Source organism: Opisthocomus hoazin, chromosome 6 (genome assembly GCF_030867145.1).
Source record: "Opisthocomus hoazin isolate bOpiHoa1 chromosome 6, bOpiHoa1.hap1, whole genome shotgun sequence".
Lineage (NCBI taxonomy): Eukaryota > Metazoa > Chordata > Aves > Opisthocomiformes > Opisthocomidae > Opisthocomus > Opisthocomus hoazin.
Window position 1 is genome coordinate 38,654,619 of NC_134419.1, and position 7,172 is coordinate 38,661,790.

General features: G+C 53.0%; 1 protein-coding gene across 1 annotated transcript in view; it reads right to left on the bottom strand.

Moving 5' to 3' along the window:
* The window catches only part of PKD2L1 (polycystin 2 like 1, transient receptor potential cation channel), a 30,262-nt gene extending 24,025 nt beyond the window's left edge, over positions 1-6,237 (bottom strand). The window contains exon 1 of the mRNA XM_075422744.1: positions 6,186-6,237. The gene's annotated coding sequence lies outside the window, so the exon portion shown is untranslated. The remainder of the gene's footprint in view (positions 1-6,185) is intronic.
* Between the last annotated feature and the right edge of the window lie 935 nt (positions 6,238-7,172).

Genomic DNA, 7,172 nt, shown 5'->3' on the forward strand with positions numbered 1-7,172 from the left:
GCAGTTTTTCACAAACTGCTCCAGAGTGGATCTCCTACAGGGTGCAGTCCCTCAGGAACAGCCTGCTCCAGCATGGATCCCCCACGGGGTCACAAGTCCTGCCAGCAAACCTGCTCCAGCACGGGCTCCTCTCTCCACAGCGCCACAGATACTGCCAGGAGCCTGCTCCAGCACAGGCTTGCCACCGGGTCCCAGCCTCCATCCTTCAGGCATCCCCCTGCTCCAGCATGGGGTCCTCCCCAGCTGCGGGTGGGGATCTGCTCCCTCGTGGGCCTCCATGGCTGCAGGGACAGCCTGCATCACCACGGTCTGCACCATGGTTGCAGAGGAACCTCTGCTCTGGCACCTGGAGCACCTCCTCCCCTCCTTCTGCACAGACTGTGGGGTCTGCATGGCTGTTTCTCACACATTCTCATTCCTCTCTCCTGCTGCAATTGCCATTACACAGGGGTTTTTTTTCCTCTCAACTATGTTATCCCAGAGGTGCTACCACCATCGCTGATGGGCTCATCTTTGGCCAGTGGCAGGTCTGTCTTGTAGCCGGTGGAACAGGCTCCATTGGACAGAGGGGAAGCTTCAGACAGGTTCTCACAGAGCCGCTCCCGTAGCCACCCCACCCCCCCCTCAAACCTTGCCACTCAAACCCAATACAATATACTAGCAGTAGGTTCCTTCAAATATTCACTGTGAAGTTAGTTCCTGTCACGATCATTATATTGTGTATTTGTAACTGTTCTACAGGAGAAACAGAAGGTACAGCTAGTTTTGCCAGGAACACGTAGCAGAATGATCACGAGTGTGGTGAGCGCAGACAGGAGGCCCTTGTGGAAGGCTATCAGGTTGTGTGTGCAAAGCCAAAATGAAAGCCCTTTTCAAACAATCCAGTTTTAAAAAGCTACAAATAGCATAAAAGAGAAAAGCAGGAATACAGCAGTATTGAAGACTGAATTAGAACTACAAAGCATTTAGATTTCATGGTCAGAAAAAAGTCCAACCAGTTCATAGAGAGCAGACACTTGTTGAGACACTGCTTGCCAGACCCGAGACGACAGCCTCCCCAGGAGCTCTCCAGCCACTGCTGAAGCACCGCTAAGGGGAACTTCTTTCATCAGGTAGAGATGATGCTGGGACACCACTTATGGACTAACTCTGTGCTGAGCAGGAGTGGAAGTTCAGTTCTGAAGGTCCTCACTTCCCCACACCTACCCCTACCCTGTTGCTGGAGGACCAGGACATGAAGTGTCCAGCTCTACAACATAATCAGCCTTCATCTGCATTTTGATCAGTACTTTTAGTTTTATTCCAGGAGCTTAATAATCATCAGAGGTTTAAGGTTACTCTGATGTCTCATTCTTGAGAAACCTTGTACAACAAAGTTATAGCACTACGTAGTATCCTATAGTCACTCTTTGCTGCAACTAAAACAAAAAAGACACAGCCATGGATAAATAATTCTACACCCAAATTCCCGTTTGCTTACTTATAATGCTATGTTCATCCTCTTGGCGATAATCAGTTTTTCAGCAGGTTCCCATGCAGCTCGTACACAAGCATTTAGTTCCCACTTCCAGGCAACATGAGCTGAGCTAAAGCTGGTGGTTATCCCTGGGGACTGCATCAGGGCAAGAGGATGGGGAAGTGGTGGTGGCAGTACTAATCAACTGTTAAACATCAGAAGGAATAAAAAAAAGACTGCCAAGCAGAGTACCCTGATGCTGAGTAAGCTGTTTAAGCTGCATTTTGAAAATTTTCCCAGCACAATGTATTAACATAAATGTGCTTTCATTACTTTTCATTTAAACCAAGTCTTCTCTGGCTATCTCCATTTTTGCATTAAACAAGTAGATTTTCTCTGCATTGGAATTACTTGACACCATTCTCATTCTAAGAATGTGCAGAGGCTAAGATAGCAAGTGGCTCATGTGACGCTCATTGAGGAACAAACTTGAGATGCAAAAACTGCTGCCTGCAGACCAAGACACAGGAACTGTGTCAGTAAGCACTGCTACATGTCACCAATCCATCAAGATAAATCTGTCTGAGGAGAAGGTGGAGAGGGAACAACGTGCATCTTAGACAAGCACAGATTGAAACCGAGTTATAGAAACTTGTTACTGTGTTGTACAACCTAGCAATAAGTTTCTATAAACATCTGTATATGCACAAATACGTATTTCCTAACACATATTTCCTAAAACATTGGAGAGCTCGTTTGCATTCATGTACCTGTGCACACTGCAGACTTAGAGAATGGTGTGTGCAACTCCAGCTGAGCAGAAAGAAGCAGGCGTAGGAGAAAGTTACAAGGTCCTTTACAAGACAATGGTCATTATTCATCTTTTCAGAATATAGTAATAAATATTCTTGACCTGTTAGTATGATTTTGATGACGAATAACCTTTACTATTGCTCTGCAGAGTGTTGTTTCCTTAAACCTCCATTGCAATACATGCAGGTACCACACAAACCTACTACAGAGTTTTCTGTTGAGTTCCACATCAGCCAAAAAGCATAAAAGCCTACACTTCCAATCACGATGTCCTCTCTAAGATTGAGGCCCTGTAGGCATCTTTCCCCCCAGTTTTACCCAGGACATTCAGCAGAGCAGTCGCAGTGAGTGGGGTCTAGGACAGGACCCCCCATGCCCCATGGCTCCCACTAGCTGCTCAGGGCCTTGAGCATTCCCACACCAGCGACTCTCCAGCAGCCACCCAGGTCCTGTAGGGCCAGTCCAGCTTTGGTGAGCCCTGATGTGACATGATTGCAGTCAAAGAACAACCAGAAGTTGGCTAACAGCTCTGATGCTGCATCTCTGCAGCAAGCAAGCTCTGTGCTCCTAGGAGCTGTCTGGGCCAACCTTGCACCGGCACGACCAAGAGGAAAGTCTGTCTTTGAAACGCTGTGGGCAGGGATGAACACCCAGGTGGGCACCACATCTAAAGAAGCACAAGTGCCCTAAGGGGCCTGCCTTGACAGCAAAAGGTCCTTCCTCCTGTGCAAAACAACTGGCTCTGGGATGACAACCAACCAGCGGTTCACTCCCAGAGGTGACCCGTGCTTAGAGCCAAGCAGCTTCCTTCAAGGTGTCCAAAGAGCTGCTTCCCAAAAGCTGGGCTGCTCTCAGTGCCAGTGGCATGGTGTTTGGTTACAGGCTGCTGCTTTGACCCAAATTTAGCACAGCCAGCAAGAAGACGCGCACACACACCGCTTGTGTCCCACAGCATATGACAAGCAAATACCTGCCGGCATCCCTGCGAAGACAAAGCATGACCCTGAGATCAAAGATTTCTTCCCCAACAAAGCTGTCTGCCAGACGCAGGTGGGTGCCTGCATAACACCCTTGAGAATACAGCAGGTTGCAGACTCCTGTGTTCCTCTAAACCCTTCACCCTAGCCACTGACTGTTCAGACAGACCGCTTGCTGCTTTCCCTCAGTATCTCTGGGCACAAAGGGAAGAACCAGCTAGTCAGCGGTGTGTTACACAGCTAGAGAAAGTCATTATACCACAAAGGCCTTTCCAGTAACCAGGAATCCTTAGCCTCTGCATAGCCTATTCCCTTACAGGACTTACAGGTTACATTAATAGAGAAGAAAATAAAAGCAGGCACAGAGGTGAAGCAATTGTCTGGATCTTCTATGGCAGACAAAGAGAGCTGTGCAAGAAAGACCTTCAGACTCCCATCCCACCAGGTTCCTGGCAGGTGCAGCCTGCCTTTCTGTAGCTCAACCGCAACAGGAATAGGTCCACATCCAAGAATTCAATACCTCATCTGTTTAGTCCCAAAGAGGCCTTCCCTACTAGCACTCAGTATGCTTCTATGATAAGGTACTGTAAGGAGCAGTTCAAGTCTACAGAAGTAGGAAGCGCTAACTGAACACGAGAAGAAGCTTATAAGACAGCACAGGCCTAAAGCGATGAAAGTTGCACTACAGTGTAGGCTAATGCATACAAAACATTGCAGGAAGCATCAGAAGTGAGATATGAGATGGGACTTTCTATCAGCTTTGTTAACAGAAGCAAGCACTATGGAAGACAGCATCACTACATCCGCCTTCATCGTGGAGTACCACGACTGCTATAACGGAAGGCTGTAAAAGCAGGTCTCTTGTAACATTGTTCCCCGACTCCTCAGCTTGCATTCCTGCTGGTGTTCTTACCTTGAAATGCATCAGCACTTTTCTAAGCGTTTAAGTCTCTGAACCACAGGTAAGGCCTATGTTCTTTTCAGGTTATCCACAGTCAATCTTTCATTGAAATATTGTGTGGCTTCATTAGCTATTATTTGTACTTCACTGCTTTTAGTCTACTCACTGATGACACGCTTACAAGTTTAGCAAAGCGCTCAAACTCTCTCCTGCGACCACCCGGTTTTGCTGAGCAGCGCCCAGATGCTTTACAGCACGTGGCTCCTGGCTACAAACAGCCGCAGGGCCGCCCTGCTTGGGGAACCTCGCTGGGAGCGCTGCTGACCTTCCCGACCCTCCGGGTGCACCCCGAGCGGCTGGAGTTCAGGGCCACCGCACCCGCGCCCACCCCTGACAGGGCTGCGCTCCCAGATTTGCGGGGCTTCAGCAGCCCTGCGGGAGCCAAGGGACTGGAGCTGTCTGTCATAGAATCATAGAAAGTTTTGGGTCGGAAGGGACCCCTAGGGGTCATCTAGTCCAACCCCCCCGCAGCGAGCAGGGACACCACTAACGAGATCAGGGTACTCAGAGCCCTGTCCAACCTGGTCTTGAATGTTTCCAGGGATGGGGCCTCCACTACCTCTCTGGGCAACCCGTGCCAGTGTTTCACCACCCTCATTGTAAAGAATTTCTTCCTTATATCCAGCCTAAACCTGCCCTGTTTCAGTTTAAAACCATCACCCCTCGTCCTGTCACTGCTGTCTCTGCTAAAAAGATTGTCCCCATCTTTCCTGTAGGCTCCCTTTAAGTACTGAAAGGCTGCAATCAGGTCTCCCCGCAGCCTTCTCTTCTCCAGGCTGAACAAGCCCAACTCTCTCAGCCTGTCCTCCTAGGAGAGGTGCTCCAGCCCTCGGATCATTTCTGTAGCCCTCCTTTGGACCCGCTCCAACAGGTCCATGTCCTTCTTGTGCTGAGGGCTCTCCCTTTCCCCCTTGAATATCCCAAACTCAAAACTCTTTACGAACATGCAGACCGCGGGCCGGCTGGCAGCGCGGGACCGCGCCGGACGGAAAGGCGGCAGCTTGACGGGGAGCACAGCCCCCGCGGGACGGCAGCGGGGACGGCCCCCGGGCCGCTCCGCGGTGCCGCCGGGCCCCGGCCACCAGGTGGCAGCAGCGCCCCGTCCTCCCGCCGCCCGGGACCCGCGGCGGCGGCTGCCCCCCCGCCCCGAGCCGTGGGGCTGCCGGGTGAGGCCGTTTTCCCGCCGCCACCGTCTCGGCCTCCTCCCGCGGCTTTGGGCCCGCTGCCTTTGCTCAGGGGAGCCCCCAGTCCCCGGCCGGTGGGGCGGAGGAGGAGGTGGCACCTCCGGGTGACCGCAAACCATCTCCTCCGCGGACTCGCCCAGGTGCCTGCCCACGCCAGGCCAGAGGGCAGCGGGGGGGCACCGGCTGGACCCTCAGCCCCGCAGGCTGAGCACGACTTGTGAACCAGAGCTGGGCCAGACGCGAATCTCGCTGTAGCACAGCCCCGGCCCCTTTTGCTCAGCACGGAGAGGAAGCAGATCATCGTCTCCCTCCAGCCGTGCCCTTGGCTCCCCTCGCTTCTCCTGTGGCCACCGCCGACCAGCTCCCTCAGGCTCAGCACACGCCTTGCAGCCCTTCCCGTTTTCCTCACTCCCCTGCAAAGCATCCACGCGCTCGCCCCCTCTCTGGGGGCACGGTGCTCACTGCCGAGCGCGTTCCCCGCGCTGATGCCCACCGGGTGTCCGGATGGCTCCGCACAGGGCCTTCTGCTGCTCCCGCCGCCACAGCCCAAGCTTTGCCACCTCGTTTAGCAGCCCTCTGGCACCACTGACTTGGGTTCAGCTGCAGCTCCGCAAGGCCCCCGGCGCCAGGCAGCACAGGGCGGCTGCCTGGGCACTCACTGCCCTTGTCCCCTCTGTGGAGCTGAGCTGGTCACCCCTGCCTGCACAGCCCCTTCCTCAGTCGGCTCCTACTGCCCGGGACCACAGCCCCCAGCAGCCACGAGCACCGGGAATCCCAACTCCACCAGCACTCACCTCCCACATCAGATTGGTGTTGTCCTCTGCCAAACTCAGTCAATTACTGCCAGCTCGGTCACTCTGGCAACATGGGCAAAGCCAGCACGGCCCCAGCAAAGCCCACCCTATCACTGCCAGGACAGTACAGAGACTTCTTCTAACTAAGGCAGAAGCAACCAGTCTTCTGCAAGAGCACTCAGCTCTTAATACTGCCTGAGGACCAGTGCAGGTGCTTGGGTTGAAGGGAGTGCAATTTATTCCACCTGTGAAAGCTTTCTCTGGCGTGTTGCTGCTCCGTGCATATCATCCACAGACTGCAGGATAAGCAGCAGACACATGCCGTGCGGGACCACCAGCAGCAACCTGCTGACAGCTGCCAGGCTCTTTGCAGTTTAATCATTGAATGTTGAGAGGGACTGGGTGAGAGCCACATCTCGGGACCTTCTGGCAGGGGCAGACAACACAGATATCCCATGCAGATAATTAAGGGAAAGTCCAAGGGGCAGGGCTGGGGGGATAAAACTGGATTAGCAGTTCAAATTTACATCCTCAGCACTGGTTAACTGTCATGTAACTCATTCCTGACTAGGGGAACTCACACTGCCTGTCTGTCCTGCCTGGAGCAAACTTTAGCGATGAGACACACTGAGATCAGGGACCTCCGGAGCATCTCTGATACTTGCTGCAGGAGTATTCCTCTCGCCCTTCCTCAGGTGTCAACTGCTGACATTTTGGTGCTGTTTTTCCTCTAGTCTGTGGCTGAGACTCACATAAGCACCCACGTGCTGAAGAGGAGAGACCCTGTCCCCATGGGTGAAAGAAATGGCCATGACGGATGGAGTAGCACTAGGGAAAGAGCTGGGTCCCTGCACCTGAGGGCCTGGCACCTCCTGAGGTCCAGCTGTGAGCGCCAGGGAGGAAATGCAGAACAAGGAGTCCTGGCACCTTTGGAAACCAAGGCAGGGACCCTCTGGGCACCAAAGAGCAGCCCTAATCCTACTCCAG